This window comes from Bubalus kerabau, chromosome 3 (assembly GCF_029407905.1).
Source record: "Bubalus kerabau isolate K-KA32 ecotype Philippines breed swamp buffalo chromosome 3, PCC_UOA_SB_1v2, whole genome shotgun sequence".
In the NCBI taxonomy this organism is placed as follows: Eukaryota; Metazoa; Chordata; class Mammalia; order Artiodactyla; family Bovidae; genus Bubalus; species Bubalus kerabau.
Window position 1 is genome coordinate 158043340 of NC_073626.1, and position 17906 is coordinate 158061245.

Genomic DNA, 17906 nt, shown 5'->3' on the forward strand with positions numbered 1-17906 from the left:
CTTAGATAGGAAGAAAGGAAATGAAAGGAAAGACCAGAAAAAAGAAGAAAGACAAGCCATTAAGCTCTCTTTGGGTGAGTTGTAAAACCTTATCTTAAAGCAGTGATTCTCAATGGGGGTGATCTTGCCTCCCCAAAAGAAACCCTTGGCAATGTCTCAAGATATTTTGGATTGTGAAAACAGGGGGGCAGGAGGTGCTTTGGCATCTAGAGGGTAGACAACAAAGAGGATGCAGCCAAGCACCCTTTAACGTCCAGGGCGGCCCCCACAGTCAAGAATGATCCAGTCCACGTGTCAATAGTGATGAGGTTTAGAACTCTGCCTTAAAAAGACTAAGCAGTGAAAATAGAATTTTTAAAAAGCTTCTCTCCCACTTCCTCTCTCTCTCTCTCTCACACACACACACACACACTCTTCACCCATGTGAAGATGCACAGGCCCCCACACTCAGAAGAGCCACTATGCTTGTTAGAATCCAATGCTGCTGCCAGGGCTTCTCAGGTGGCACTAGAAGTAAAGAACCCGCCTGCCAATGCAGGAGACATAAGTGATGCGGGTTCGATCCCTGGGTCAGGAAGATCCCCTGGAGGAGGAAATGGCAACCCACTCCAAAATTCTTGCCTGGAGTATCCCATGGACAAATGAGCCTGATGGGCTGCAGTCCATGGGGTCGCAAAGAATCAGACACAACTAAAGAAGGCAATGGCACCCCACTCCAGTACTCTTGCCTGGAAAATCCCATGGATTGAAGAGCCTGGTAGGCTGCAGTCCATGGGGTCGCAAAGAGTCGAACACGACTGAGCGACTTCACTTTCACTTTTCACTCTCATGCATTGGAGAAGGAAATGGCACCCCACTCCAGTGTTCTTGCCTGGAGAATCCCAGGGATGGGGGAGCCTGGTGGGCTGCCATCTCTGGGGTCGCACAAAGTCGGACATGACTAAAGCAACTTAGCAGCAGCAGCAAAGCTCAACTGAACACACACGCACCCTGCTGCCATCTTGAAATTCTTAATAATTTTGAGTAAGTCCCACATTTTCATTTTACCCTGAGCGATGCTTTACTGCAGCAGAACCATGTGTTCTCCACAGCACCCCTTTTGCACCCCCAACATTCTTCTTCAACATTGCAGTATGTGTTATTCTGTTTTTAAGACCTCTTTTTGGATTATGGTGGAGCTGAAGCTGGAAAATATCCCTGTGCCATGGATTTCAAAATGCCTGCAGATTGCCCTCTCTCACATCAAACTGTCTAGGAAATGCACACAAGGCATCCAGGGCCAGGCAGCGAATTGTGTGACATAAACAGACATTTTCTCAAGGAAGAGAAGCTGTAGGAACTAGAGAGGATGTTCTTTCCTGCAAGAGCCAGAGGGCTCTGCTCCAATAACCCTTGTAGAGATGACAAAAACCATCCATCCTGGGCAGGCATCTCAATACCTGTAATCAAAATCAGCTTTCACATCTATCGTCCTCCTGTGGGTCCTGTATGTATGAATATATGTGTGTGTTAGTCGCTTCAGTCATGTCCGACTCTTTGCAACCCCACAGGCTGTAGCCCACCAGGCTTCTCTGCCCATGGAATTCTCCAGGCAAGAATATTGGAATGGGTTGCCATTCCCTTCTTCAAAGGATCTGCCCAATCCAGGGATCAAACCCAGATCCCCTGGGAGATTCATTACCATCTGAGCTATCTGGGAAACCCCGTGAGTCATAGAACATATCATGGTCTCCATTGTTAACAAACCTTTGAATGTGCTTAAAACACACTATGAAAAACCCCAGTGAGATAAGAAACATCTCTTTGTTTCTCGTTAATCGCGTTTATCCTACTCCCATAGGTCCACCAGCAACAATTTACAGAGCAGCTGTGAAGGGGGCAGAAGATCCTGTCCACAAGTAGTCTTGTTCACTTTTCCAAATGGATCCTTTACAAGGTCCTGTTTGTGGGATTATCTGTGATGCTTACATGGAAAAAACCAAGAACAACAAGAGCAGCAAGGAATTCAGTGTTTGTCGCCGGGCCAGGCTGAGGAAGCCCGCCTCAGGGTCCGGGTCCCTTCGCGGGGACCCGCGCAGTGTGCCTCTGCTGCCATCGTCTGGTCACACATCCAGTGTCCATTAGGAACTGCCACTCGGGGACTCCACCTGAGCACTTAAGAGCTGCACTTACAGAGCAAATGGGCTTTGAAAAAATATTAAAGCACAAATCACAGTCGCTGCCACATTAGTAAACAGTTGAGAACATCAATAACAATGTCCAGATTCGCAGGCAATCTGACTTAAAACCGCACAAACAGAGCAGAGCTCAACCCTGTGGTCTGTGAGCAGGCAGCCTGGACTCCAGAGGACCCACACCAGGACAGAGGGGAAAGCCCAGGGAGAGTCCACAGGCTCTGATCATAGCAGCTCAAGGTCTTCAGAGGTTTTTGTTTGTCTGCTGCTATGAAGCAGAAAAGATGAAAAGCCATGAGCCCACTTTTCCAGGCAAAGTAGAAATATGGTCCATCGCCTAAGACATACCTCACTCTCCTTTCCCTTTGTACACAGCAACCCAGACCAGATTTGCAGTAATAGTAATAGTGACAATGATGTAGATTCCACACGGATATGGACTTGATTCCACCCACTGCAGTATTTCTAGGACTGGAACAACGGTTCATAGAAGGTGCTTAAAACACGTATCTACATGTAAATTAAAAAAAAATGGTCATAGCTATCATTTATTGAATGCCATATTTTATGCCCAGTCCTTTACCATTCTTATTTCATCTTCATAATAACCTATGAGATATGTATTACTATCCTTTCATTATTGATGCAGAAAGCAATATTAAGCAGATTTGGTAATAGCCAGACAGAACAGAGGGAAAATTCATATTATATTACCAGTAGCCCACAAAGAGATGACTGCATAAGAATAATAAAATTGTAGCATTATCTTCAATAGCCAGGACATGGAAGCAACCTATATGCTCATCAATAGATGAATGGGTTAAGAAGATGTACATATAGACAAAGGAATATTACCTGGCCATTAAAAACGAACAAAACTGGGTCATTCGTAGAGATGCAAATGGACCTGTAGTCTGGCATAGAGAGTGAAGTAAAGTCACAAAGAAAAACAGATGTCATCTATTAATGCATATATATGGAAACTAGAGAGATGGTACAGATGAACGTACTTGCAGGGCAGGAATAGAGACACAGATGTAGAAAATGGATGTGTGGACACACGATGAGGGCAGAGGAGGGTGGGATGAATTAGGAGATTGAGATCAATATATACATGCTTCCATGTGTAAAATCATCATGGGAACCTGCTGTATAGCACAGAAAGCTCACCTCGGTGCTCTGTGGTGACCTAGATGGGTGGGATGGAGGGTAGGGTGGGATGGGGATGGGGTGGGAGAGAGGTCCAAGAGAGAGGAGATACATGTATGCTGTTGTTGCTGTTTAGTCGCTAAGTCATGTCTGACTCTTCAAGACCCCATGAACTGTAGCCCGCCAGTCTCCTCTGTGCATGGAATTTTCCAGGCAAGCACATAGGAGTGGGATGCCATTTCCTTCTCCAGGGGATCTTCCCAACTCAGGGATCAAACTCTAATCTCCTGAATTGGCAGGCACGTTCTTTACCACTGAGCCACCTGGGAAGCCCTGGATATATGCATACATATAGCTGATACACTTGCTGTACAGCAGAAACTAACACCACATTGTAAAGCATGCCAGGATGGTGCTCAGCATTACTCTTATTTACTCCTAAGAACCACTCAGTGAGCTAAATATATCTGGATGGCGCCATTTAGAGAAGAGGATCAGAAAGTTGAGCACTTTGTCGGGACTCAACCCAGGACTGCCTCACCAACATATCCTGACTCTCAGGATACACACTGGGCTGCACACCTTCCTCCAGGATGTCACCCATGAAAGTAACAAAAACATGAGCCATCTCCTACATGGAATTCTCACCAGCTGACTCACTGTAAGATACTACTTCCCCCCAACTTTAGAAGCCAGGATAAAGAATAGAAAGAGTCCTGAGAGGTGGCAGTTCTGAGGACTCAGGTTGGTTGGTTTACTGGGGAATGGAATCTCCTTAGTACAATGATGAAGGTCAAAAGGCTAGAGGAAGAAAGCACAGACCATGGCAGCAACTGGACTTCTGCAGTCTGGGAACACTGCAAATTTCATAAATTTAAACAAAACTCATGGATACCCACACTAAAACTTGTATGCAAATATTTATAGCAGAATTATTCATAGTCATCAAAAAGTAGAAATGATCCAAGTGCCCAACAGTTCATGAGTGGTTAAATACTATACAGTATATTGATACAGTAGCATCTTCAGTTCAGTTCAATCAGTTCAATCAGTTCAATTGCTCAGTCGTGTCCGACTCTTTGCGACCCCATGAATCGCAGCACGCCAGGCCTCCCTGTCCATCACCAACTCCCAGAGTTCACTCAGACTCACGTCCATCGAGTCAGTGATGCCATCCAGACATCTCATCCTCTGTCGTCCCCTTCTCCTCCTGCCCCCAGTCCCTCCCAGCATCAGAGTCTTTTCCAATGAGTCAACTCTTCGCATGAGGTGGCCAAAGTACTGGAGTTTCATCATTCCTTCCAAAGAAATCCCAGGGCTGATCTCCTTTAGAATGGACTGGTTGGATCTCCCTGTAGTCCAAGGGACTCTCAAGAGTCTTCTCCAACACCACAGTTCAAAAGCATCAATTCTTCAGCACTCGGCTTTCTTCACAGTCCAACTCTCACATCCATACATGACCACAGGAAAAACCATAGCCTTGACTAGATGGACCTTTGTTGGCAAAGTAATGTCTCTGCTTTTCAATATGCTATCTAGGTTGGTCATAACTTTCCTTCCAAGGAGTAAGCGTCTTTTAATTTCATGGCTGCAGTCACCATCTTCAGTGATTTTGGAGCCCAGAAAAATAAAGTCTGACACTGTTTCCACTGTTTCCCCATCTATTTCCCATGAAGTGATGGGACCGGATGCCATAATCTTTGTTTTCTGAATGTTGAGCTTTAAGCCAACTTTTTCACTCTCCACTTTCACTTTCATCAAGAGGATCTTTAGTTCCTCTTCACTTTCTGCCATAAGGGTGCTGTCATCTGCATATCTGAGGTTATTGATATTTCTCCCAGTAATCTGGATTCCAGCCTGTGCTTCTTCCAGTCCAGCATTTCTCATGATGTACTCTGCATATAAGTTAAATAAGCAGGGTGACAATATACAGCCTTGACGTACTCCTTTTCCTATTTGGAACCACTCTGTTGTTCCATGTCCAGTTCTAACTATTGCTTCCTGACCTGCATACAGATTTCTCAAGAGGCAGGCCAGGTGATCTGGTATTCCCATCTCTTTCAGAATTTTCCACAGTTTATTGTGATCCACACAGTCAAAGGCTTTGGCATAGTCAATAAAGCAGAAATAGATGTTTTTCTGGAACTCTCTTAGAATCTTAGTCAACAATAAAAAGGAGTGAAATACTGGTACACTGTACAACATGAATGAACCCTGAAAACATTATCCTAAGTGAAAAAAGTCAGACACAAAGGCTACATATTAAATTACTCTACTTACACCAAATGTCCCAGAGGCATAAATCTATAGAGACAGAAACTACATTAGTGGTTGCCAAATTGGTAAAGAATCAGTGGTAAAGATTCCATCTGCCATTGCAGGAGACACAGGAGATGTGGGTTTGATCCCCGTGTTGGGAAGATCGCCTAAAGGAGGAAATGGCAACCCACTCCAGTATCCTTACCTGGAGAATCCTCTGCACAGAGGAGCCTGCCAGGCTAGAGTTGGACATGATTAAGCACACATGCACAGTGTTTGGGGTGGGAGAGGAGGTTCTGACGTGAAGAACTAGGAGGGAGTGACTGCTAAAGGGAACAGGTTTTCCTACGGAGGAAAGAGAATATCCTAAAATGATGCTAGTGATAGTTGGACAAGTCTGTGGATATACTATTAAGAAAAACCATTGAATTATACACTTTCAATGGGTGGATTGCATGGAATGTGAATTATGTCTCAATAAAGCTATTACCAAAAAACAATATTCTATATGCACTTCAAAACAAAATGATCTATTTAATTATTGAGGGAAAAAAACTTCTGGTGCTCCATGAGACCTAAGCTAGTGCCTTCCTCCAGTCTTCCTTATCTCAGAAATGGCAGCACACTCATGCATAGCCAGAAAGCTATGAGTAATCCTGGACATCTCCTTTTCCTGTACCATTTCCAAAATCCAAGTTCATCATGAATTATTGTTCGTTATATTATCTCTAAATTATATCTTAAATCTGGCCCATTTATCCCCATCCTTACAACCTCCACTCTAATCCAAATCATCAGTCTCCTTGCTTTCAACTGATCTTGCTTCCATTCTTGCCATCCTCCAATCCATTCCCTACAAATTGCCAGAGTGATTGTCTTAGAGTGGAAATCAGATTGTGGCTGTCCCTCCTGCAGACTCCTTCAGCAATTTCCCTATTGCTAGGACACAACATCCACCTGCACCGTGGTCTCAGCACTCCACCCCTTAGGATGCTCTGGGCATGCTTCCTCATAAGCAGTGAGATGCTGAGGCCACAGTGCAGGTGGCTCTTGTGTCCGCCTTAACAACAACATTGTGTCCTTAACACAACATTGTGAGTCAACTGTATTTCAATTTTAAAAATTAAGTCAAGACCAAATTTCAAGAATCCTCCTATGCAGGATTGCAGGATTGCACAACTAACAGAGAAAAGAGAATCTTCCTCTTTAATTGGGTGATACTTGTTGGATATATTTCTGTGTGTCCTTGAGAAAAGATTGTGGCCAGTGTGTATTCTACAATGGCTTGTACCATTGGGATGTATCACTTTTTTGGTAACGATTCAAGTACTGGTTAGTCAGCGATGCTCTCTCAGAAACATGACATTTTAATATTTAAAACTTTCATTACTGAAAAGGTGAACATATAAAACTGCTTAAATTATCTCCTTTGATTTTACATAAAATCTCTGTATCTGTCTCTCTATATCCTCATAGATACACAGATTCTTGTCCAAATAAAACTTTTTAAATTCAGTATTCATAAAAAAATGCAATCATAACAAAAAGTGCATTATTTTTCTAGCTTGTCTTCCCCTCTGTCCTTCAATTATACCAAACCCTTTATTAACTTCAGGACCCTACAATTGCTGTTCCCTCTGACGGGACCAGTTGTCCTTCAAATTTTTGCATGGCTGGCTGCCACTCATCCTTCAGGTCTCAAATGTCCTTGCTCGGAGATGTTGCTGATTAACTTACAGAGGACAGTCTCACCGGCTTCCAAGTTATCTTACCCATGTTCAGTTTCACAGTCTTATCGTCATTTGTAGTTACTTTGTCTACTCTTCTCTTCTCTCTTAGAGACTAAGTTTAATGTTTTCTTTACAGTATATTTATAATTAATTGAACATTTGTTTGTAATGAAGGAGTTCGAATGAAGCCCATAGAAATCCCTACATTTTGAGGTTTATTAGAAAGGGATCCAGCAAAGGAGACTGAGAAAGAGCTATATTCCTGAAAACACCATCAGCAAAATAAAAATTTAATGGGAAAATCAGGATTATTGGATGCCTGTGAAACTAAAAAATCTTACAATGATTTTTTTAAATATTTACTGAACTAAAACAATAACAATAGCATACAAAAGATTATCAGTAACATTTTGCAGAACTGAAATTCATAATATTGGGTATAATATTGGCACAATTAATTTCCCCACTTACTATCCTAGTTTGGATTCAACATTTTGGGATTTCCCTCACATAATTCTAAAGAGAATCTTATACAGTTCTTCTGTTTGGTGTTAATATAATATGGATTAAAGAAGCACTTTTCTTCTGGGTGTGGTTCTCCATGCAAAAGTTGGATGGTTTTCTAATATTGAATATCTCAGAGTCAATGAGTCTCTGTTCCCAAGTTATGACTCAAAGACGCTAGCCACTCATGCATATTCTTCCAAAGTTCTTACTTTTGCAGAAAAAGGATAGAGTTTTGTAGCAGCATCAATTGTTTAAGGATGAGAAAGGGTGTCCATACTTCAATTAAAAGAGAGGCAAAAAAAAAAAAAAAAAAAAAAGAGAGGCAAAGAACCAACATTGGAGGACCAGAAGTAGTTGGTAGATGTCCTGGAAGATTCAGATCCATGACTGCCCATGTCCCTGTTTTTTATCCTTCCACCATGCCAAACCATGCGGAACCATACTGTTTCACACTGTCTTAAGATTCTGACTCGAGAGGTATGCAGGGAGCTTTAGAGAGCTCTATATTTGTAACTCCGAAGACATTCTGACACGGAGTCAGGGTTGGAAAATACCATTGTAAGCCAGGCACTGTGAAAAATTTGGGTCACAGAAGCACAAAAATGACCAGATGCTATCCTAGAGGAATTCTCTTTTGGGAGCAAGTTATGCAAACAAGTATTCCAATGCAATATGATAAACATTCTGAGCACATTGTTCTGAAAGTACAGAGCGGGAGCTGTCTCGGAGTCATATTTGTGCTGAAGAATGAGGGAATTCTGAGCATTAATATGAAGCAAGCGCTCTCCAATATTATGTGCAATGTTCTATGTTTCCAAATAACTTTTAGTGATCTGCCTTTGAGAGAGACACCTCTTTACCATCCATCAACAGATCATGGAGAATTCAAAACTGGTCTTAAGAGGCCCATGTACCTTTAGTGCTCAGTTTGCTAAATTACTTCCCCGGTGGCTCAGATGGTAAAGCGTCTGCCTACAGTGCGGGAGACCTGGGTTCAATCCCTGGGTCAGGAAGATCTCCTGGAGAAGGAAGTGGCAACCCACTCCAGTACTCTTGCCTGGAAAAGCCTATGGACAGAGGAGGCTGGTAGGCTACAGTCCATGGGGTCACAAAAAGTCGGACACGACTGAGTGATTTCACTCACTTTTGCTAAAATTATAGTGATAATGAAAGGAAGCTGTAAAAACTTCATAAGTTTTGTCAAATGGCATCCCAGACTTTACGCTATGTGAAGGAAGAGAAACAAACTTGCCAGGGTTTGGCATGTGAGTGTTGCCTGGGGTTGCTACAGGAGGGGTCAGAGACTTTATTAAAAGTAGGGAGTGATGAGTAGTTTTGAAGATGGATGATGACCAATGATAGACAATAAGAGTTAGCATAGATTTTATTTTAAAATATTTGGGCTCTGTGAATATAGTGAGATGTATAAGGAAATTCTTATAGGGGTATTTTCAAGTTGGAAATGCAAGCTGGAAAGGATTTTGTACTGTCCTTGACATGGGCAACCTACAGTTGTATGCCCATGAGATCACAAGTATATCTTGATAGTTTTGAATTTTTTATAGAATAAAATGCCTAAATATATATACACATTTACAAAACACACAGCTATTGTAAATCTGTCTTCTGAATTTAATGGTAAATTTTTCTCTCTTTAGATGATTCCTGAAAATACATTTCAAAAGTTTTGAAAATGTATACGCAGGGGTGGTCTTCAAAAGAGATATGCAAGCCGAACTGGCAGAAATCGAATTGAAGAGTCCCATCCTAAAAATACTTTTTGGAAAGAGAACTGGGTTTGAATGGGACTGTACCATGAATTAGCTGCATCAATTTGGGCAGTTCCCTAGCCTCTCTGATCCTCAATTTCACTATCTATAAAATGTACCTGGGGACTTCCCTGGTGGTCCAGTACTTAAGAATCCACCTTCCATTGCAGAGGATGCAAGTTGGGAATTAAGATCCCACAGGTTACAGGGCAACTAAGCCCATGAACCACAACAAAGACCCAATGCAGTGAAAATAGAAATTAATTAATTAATTAAAATTTTAAAAGGCAAGGAGTCACAACATTTGCCAAAAAAAGTAGAATTGTAAAACCTACCTAAGAGGAAGATGAAGTAGATAATTATGTAAAGTTTGGTGGTTTTTAAAGTGATGAGATAGTTGGTGGGGTTCGCTCTACTAGTCTTTCTACTTTTGTGATAAAACTTTTTTTAAAGTGAAAAGTTTGGAGGGTTATAGTGAAAAACCAGTAATGGAGATAACAATCTGGACTGCTGAGTAATAAATGCAACCATTAAGCAGATATTCTATTATAATATTCAAATAAATTCCAAAGGGGGAAACAATCTAGTGCATCAGAGAACTAGATAAAGAAACAAGGAGGATTGGGGCTTCCCTGGTGGCTCAGTTGTAAAGAATCCTCCTGCCAATGCAGGAGACTCAGGTTCGATCCCTGATCCAGGAAGATCCCACATAACGTGGAACAGCTAAGCCTATGTGCCACAACTACTGAGTCTGTGCTCTCTGGGAACCGTGACTATTGAAGCACTGGTATCTTAGAACCTGTGCTCTGCAACAAGAGAAGCCAGCATAATGAGAAACCCTCATACTGCAACTAGAGAAAAGCCCGTGCAGCAACAAAGACCCAGCACAGCCAAAAAAAAGCCTAAATAATATTAAAGAAAAAAGAAACAAGTAGACTTTAGGAGAAGTGGAGTGTTTTCTTCATCAGAAGCTGTTAGATACACCCTGGAGAAGGAAATGGCAACCCACTCCAGTATTCTTGCCTGGAAAATCCTACAAACAGAGGAGCTTATAAGACCATGGCATGAAAAGAGTGAGATGCAACTGAGCACACACGCATGTATCTCAACATGATTTAAAAGACGTGTATAAAAAGCCTATAGAAAACATCATATTCAACTTTGAAAATCTGAAAACTTTTCTCCTAAGATCAGGAACAGAGCAAAGATGCCTACTCTCACCATTACTATTCAACATATTATTTCCATATCCCATATATTATGGGATTCCTAGTCAGATCAATCAGGCAGGAAAAAATTATACAGGCATTCAAATTGGAAATAAAGAAGTAAAATTAACTCTTAAAAGAAAGAAACTGATTCAAAAATGATCTTATTTACAAACCCCAAGCATGAGCTAATTGACATTCATGCATCTACGTCTCTCCATTTTCTGCCAATTGTCAAATGTTCTGTAGAAAAAGACCACCTCTGGAATTTATTAAGAGAAAAAAACCCTCTAAATCAGTCATTAAAAGAGAAGAAAATTAACAGAACTTTGCATATTTACTCAGGCTTTTTTTTTTTCTTTAATTGCATCTCCTGGCAGAGACCAGAGTAAAACTCGACGTTAACAGACAACAGAGTGAGTCAACAGCGGCATCTAGTGTTCACCCAGATTATTCCAGCAAAGCCTTTGAATAGCGACTGGAGGATCGGTGGAGGATCCGCATGTTACTGTAAGATGCAAATTTGTTACTTTTAACCAACCAACCAACAGAGACCATCCAGAGGCACTCACCTGAGTGTTTACCGTGCTGTTTCTACAGACGTTCACAGGGAAAGCAGGCTGGTTGTCCTAATTCCAGAGACACCCAGCACCTGGAAGCCTTGGCGCACACCTGGAGCTAAGGAGTTGGTTCATCCCTTCTGCCTCAGCCTTCTCTGTTTGTATTCAAAGACAGGATGATGAGAGAGTCCCAGGGGTAAGAGCCCAGGGCCATTGCTTAACAGACTTGTCTTGGAGTAAATGGAATAGATCTTGTTTAACTTTGGGAAATAATCTTGGTTTTCCATTAACTTTTTCTTGACATCTTGAACTTCTCAATAAATAGCAAATTCTGAGGGGACTCATTTAACCTATTGCATTCTATAAATAAGGGGTTATTTTTTATCTATGCATGGAGTGGTTTTCCTCTTTTTCCACGTTTTTTGAAATATAATTGACATCCAGCACTGCATAAGTTTAAGGTGTACAACATAATGATTGACTTACATACCTTATGAAATGATTACCACCATAGGTTTAGTGCACATCTCATATAGATACAACATTAAAGAAATAGAAAAACTATTTTTCCTTGTGACAAGGCCAGTGATTTTCAATATTTTTTTAACTCACAGTGGAACCATTTCTGAGAAAAATAAAATATTTGGAAAGGCAATTTACAAAGAATAGATAAATTAGGTAAAATAACCCTTAACCCTTAAAATAATCTTAACCCTTAAGATGTGGTGCTCCCTTTGACCACCTAGGGTATCACCAATCTTTGTGGTGAAATTACAGTTCTCTCCCACCCCTTCTGCCTCTGCAAAGCCACAGCCAACACGCTAAAGCTATGACCATTGCTGTAGAAGGCACCGACCTTGCACACAGAGCTCATGCTTATGAGCCATCCATGCCACTGGTACCAATGCTGCAGACACCGCCCAGTGACCCATGGGGAACACAGAAACTAGCTTGTGTAGCTTCTTCTCTATTTTTTGCATCTTCTCGCTTTAACCTTCAGAGATGAGGCCAGAGTGAGGAAGGAGAAGGCACATGTCAGTGGCAAACCTAGCGGGGCTCAGAGTGCCTCTCCTCTATCATTAATCCTTTGTTCTTGAAGCAAACTCTGCCTCTCGACTCTCTCATCCCTCAGAATGCAAGCTTCCCTCCTTCATTCTCTCCACTGACATTAACTTAATATCTTCCATATGCCAGCCATCCTACTAGGCACAAGGAACATATCAATGAGTAAAGATAGATGTGGTGCCCACCAGCGTTGTGGGGCTAGCATTTTATGGAGTAGGCAACCACCGATTTAATAATCACATAGCCAAATTCAAGATGATGACTGGGCTAAGAACCATGAAAAAAAGTGCATGTTATCCGAAGAGGACATTTACAGTGGGGTCTAAGTTAATCTCTAAGGTCAGGGAAGGTTGTGTTGATGAACTTGGATTGAACTGAAATATGAAGATCTAAAGATCTAAAGAATGAATGGAAGTTAGGAGCAGTTAACAAGCTGAGAGGGAGATGCCTGCAGGGAGCTGGAGAGTGTTTAAAGAACACTTAAAAACTCATCTCTGAATTTTAAAGTGTTCTTTCCAAAGAAAGAACACTAGATGCTCAAGCTAAGAGGGAAGAGAGAGCAAAGGAGTCTCTGCCATTAGAAGGAGGCCACTGTAGCCAGCTTGCAGAGTGGAGCTGAAAAGCAAGCAAGCTCCAAAACCGCAGAACCTCAAGGACATGTTTAGGAGTTTGAACTTTTTCCAAAGGACGTTGCTTTAAGCAGGAGAGGACATGAATCTCTTTGCATTTTTCAGAAAATCACTTTGCTATGGACAATGGAAAGAAAGGGTATGAACAATTTGCAGAATATAAATACATTGTTGGTGGCAGCTCTGGGAAGCAGGTACTGCTGATTGCCCACCTACCAGCCACACTCCCCTTCTTGCTCACTCACAGAATTATAGTTTTTTTCAAGGTGCCCAGTTAAAATTACTCACCTTCTCAGTTTCCCCTGTATTCATGGCTGGCCCAATGACCCAGTTCTGGACAATCCCATTTTATAAGCAAACTCTTTTAGAGTAACAGGTACAGATAACATGCCCTTTATTCCTTTGCTCTTGTACCTTCTGCTTCCCTGGATGTAGACACTAACTCTTGAGGTAGCAGCCCTCTTGGAGCCATGAGGATTAAAGTCATAGTTAAGGATGAAGAGCTGGAAGTAAGCTATAGATGACTCAGTTGGTCCATGGACTGCCCCACCCCAGACTTTCCTGTTGCATAATACAAATATGACTTTCTGTTAGGGGTCTCTGTAACTCACAGTTGGGGAATTAGGTTAAAAAAAATGGGGAAATATGAATAAAGTATGGACTTTAGTAGATAATAATGTATCAGTATTAGTTCACTGGATGTGATAAATGTACCATGTGTCAGATGTTAATAAAATAGCAAAAATGGGAGTTGGGTATATGAAAACTTTCTGGACTATCTTTACAATTTTCCTATAAATCTAAAATTATTCTAGGGCTTCCCTGGTGGCTCAGTGGTAAAGAATCTGCCTGCCAACGTAGGAGACACAGGTTCGATTCCCCGATCCAGGAAGATTCCACAAGCTACAAAGCACCTAAGCCCGTCCACCACATCTACTGAGCCTGTTAGAGCCTGTGTGCCACAACTACTGAAGCCCACATGGCCTAGAGCCTGCGTCCCACAACAAGAGAAGCCACTGCAATGAGAAACCCGCATACTGCAACTAGAGAGTGGCCCCCACTCGGTGCAACTAGAGAAACGCCCTTATGGCAGTGAACACCCAACACAGTCAAAAATAAATATTAAAAATAAATAAATAAAACTATTCTAAAGTTAAAAGTATATTAATATTCCCAGTCTCCATGCTAATCCTACAGAATCACACTATCATGAGTGGAATTCAACCGCCTTTGTACTTAACAAGACCCTTAAGTTTGAAAAGTACTAATTTAGGCCTAATCTGAGATCCCTGCTACATTTGAGAGGCAAGACCCTATAGGCCACCTCCTTGGCTGCCACAAAGAAAGTTGCAGACCTTTCCACGCACAGGAATAGTCTCGATACCCAAAGTAAACGTTCAGCTTCTAGAACAATGCTGGCAATTCCTTTTTTGTGTGTATTTTATTAACATCAAATGCCTTTGGATAGAAATCACAAGTGCAGTGTTTTGCCCCCAGATTGAATTTGAACCTCTGCCATAATGATGCTAATAGAGTTACCCCTAATAAAATATCTAGGCTGCAGTTTTGTGCTTCTATGATTAGTAAAGCAAGCATTTGGAGATTTAATTTTTCTTACTTCTTGGCTCCTACTCTTACCTGCATAATCTCTTGGAATAAAAGAGTAATAGAACCAATATTTATAAAGGTTTTCCATGACTCTGTGAAAATTTTTCAACAGGCTTGAAAGAGCGAAATAATTACTTTCTGTAATGGATTGCTGACGTGAGCATACAGGTATGCAGTCATTCATTAGTTGAATTCAGATATATCAGGATCAAATTATATTGCAAACTGTAGCAACACAAGCAACAACAGAAGAGGAAGGCGGCGTGGTGAAATGGAAAGGAAATTAAACCAGGGGTCAGAGGCCTAAGTAGTAGACAGTGGTGCTGTTCTGGCCAGTTGTGTGGTTTTGGAGAAGCAATCTGGACTCAATTTCACATCAACAAAGTGAGCAGTTTAGAATGGATGACTTTTAAGACCCTTCTGAACTCTGAAATTTTGAGTATGGACTCTCAAAACCAAGAGTTAGTCTAATGCCTAATAACACAGTATTAAAACCTGCATTTATAAACTCAAAACAATTCATAACTAATAATTCAGAAACCAATCCCAAAATATAGGTGTCAAACTTCAGCAGTCTTAATCCTTGAGATTTATATCCCACACAAGAAAGAGATACAGCCAATATCAAAGCCGATTTAAAGATGCCTTTCAGTTCATTTTGCCACTGTTACGGATGCTGCCATGTGAGACAATGAAAACGCCCAGGATGAAAGCTGACAACAAGGAAAGAAAAGAAAAGCCCTGTAAAACAGATGTTTTAAACATGAGCCAGGTGTTGATGTTTATTTATACCTTGCTTTATAGCTTGACATTGTTACAATTTCAAAATAGGAGTTCACCCTGTAGACAAAGGGCAACAGAAGCAAATAGACCAATCACAAAAGAAATAAAAGTGGTAAAGAAGCATATGGAATAATGCTCATTCTAACAAACAGACATTCAAATTAAATTAACAAGGAGGTGCTGTTATTTTCCTTTGCCATTTTTTTCTTGGTACATCCCTGAATGATGACGATATGCTGAAACTATATTCTCATACATCATTGCTGGAAAAAGCATAAACTGGTACAAACTTTGTGGAAAATATTTAATGATGTATATAAAATAGAATTTAGGTATTCCTGTTCTGATTCTGTAATTCCACTAAGAACACAGGAGAAAGCAATGCATATGAAGACGTTTATTGTAGAGAAAAATTGCAAAAAACCACTACATATCCAAAAATAGATGAAAGATTGCAAAATTGCTTTAGTCAGTGTCCGACTCTGTGACCCCATGAACCACAGCATGCCAGGCCTCTCTATCCATCACCAACTCCCAGAGTTCACCCAAACTCATGTTCATTGAGTCAGTGATACCATCCAACCATCTCATCCTCTATCATCCCCTTCTCCTCCTGCCCTCAATCTTTCCCAGAATCAGGGTCTTTTCCAATGAGTCAGCTCTTCACATGAGGTAGCTCCAAAGAATTGGAGTTTCAGCTTCAACATCACTCCTTCCAATGAACACCCAGGATTGATCTCATTTAGAATGGACTGGTTGGATCTCCTTGCAGTCCAAGGGACTCTCAAGAGTCTTCTCCAACATCACAGTTCAAAAGCATCAATTCTTCAGCACTCAGCCTTCTTCAGAGTCCAACTCTCACATCCATACATGACCACTGGAAAAACCATAGCCTTGACTAGATGGACCTTTGTTGACAAAGTAATGTCTCTGTTTTTTAATATGCTGTCTAGGTTGGTCATAACTTTCCTTCCAAGGAGCAAACGTCTTTTAATTTCATGGCTGCAATCACCATCTGCAGTGATTTTGGAGCACAAAAAAATAAAGTCAGCAACTGTTTCCACTGTTTCCCCATCTATTTGTCGTGAAGAGATGGGACCGGATGCCATGATCTTAGTTTTCTGAATGTTGAGCTTTAAGCCAGCTTTTTCACTCTCCTCTTTCACTTTCATCAAAAGGCTCTTTAGTTCCTCTTCGCTTTCTGCCATAAGGGTGGTGTCATCTGCATATCTGAGGTGATTGAGATTTCTCCCAGCAGTCTTGATTCCAGCTTGTGCTTCTTCCAGCCCAGCGTTTCTCATGATGTACTCTGCATATAAGCTAAATAAGCAGGGTGACAATATACAGCCTTGACATACTCCTTTTCCTATTTGGAACCAGTCTGTTGTTCCATGTCCAGTTCTAACGGTTGCTTCCTGACCTGCATATAGGTTTCTCAAGAAGCAGGTCAGGTGGTCTGGTATTCCCATCTCTTTCAGAACTTTCCAGTTTATTGTGATCCACACAGTCAAAGGCTTTGGCATAGTCAATAAAGCAGCAATAGATGTTTTCCTGGAACTCTCTTGCTTTTTTGATGATCCAGCAGATGTTGGCAATTTGATCTCTGGTTCCTCTGCCTTTTCTAAAACCAGCTTGAATATCTGGAAGTTCATGGTTCATGTATTCCTGAAGCCTGGCTTGGAGAATCAGGAGCAGCAGCTGTGCTTTGCTGGAGCAGCCATGAAGAGATACCCCACGTCCAAGGTAAGAGAAACCCAAGTAAGTTGGTAGGCGCTGACAGCAGGCATCAGAGGGCAGACAGACTGAAACCACAATCATAGACAACTAGCCAATCTGATCACATGGACCACAGCCTTGTCTAACTCAATGAAACTAAGCCATGCCATGTGGGGCCACCCAAGGCGGACGGGTCATGGTGGAGAGGTCTGACAGAACGTGGTCCACTGGAGAAGGGAATGGCAAACCACTTCAGTATTCTTGCCTTGAGAACCCCATGAACAGTAAAATTGCTTACATCTACTCAATATGCAGCTTTGTAAATATGATGCTTTCAGAAGGTACTTAGTAACAGAAAATATTTACGATCTGTGAAATGTGGTAAGCTGTCCATTCATATATGCATATATATATATATATATATATATCTTTGGCTTACATGATGTTTTTAAATTTTAAACTTAGTAACCTTATTTTAAGATGGATAAAATTTACATAAAAATCATGCTTATTTGGATCTTGCCAAAAAATCAGAATTACAAACAGAACTGAGTTCTTATTCAATGACAACAATCATTTTAAGCTAAGTAGTAGCTGTTTCTTTTTCTTTTTTTAGGCAAGAAGTTAATTTATTTAGAGAGAAACACTCTACAGAGTGTATGTGGGCTGTCTTAGGAGACTAAAGACTGTAAGTATTTCCTTTAAAGTGAAAAGTGAAAATCACTTAGTCGTGTGTGACTCTTTGTGAC

General features: G+C 41.2%; 1 long non-coding RNA gene and 1 pseudogene across 1 annotated transcript; one reads left to right on the forward strand and one right to left on the reverse strand.

Moving 5' to 3' along the window:
• Window positions 1–11501, reverse strand: part of LOC129647830 (40S ribosomal protein S20-like) — a 25886-nt pseudogene extending 14385 nt beyond the window's left edge.
• LOC129647832 (uncharacterized) lies at window positions 10784–14541 on the forward strand. Its single transcript, XR_008712530.1, has 3 exons — window positions 10784–11306; window positions 11397–11552; window positions 13866–14541. It is a non-coding gene; the product is annotated as an uncharacterized LOC129647832 (long non-coding RNA).
• Window positions 14542–17906: the final 3365 nt, after the last annotated feature.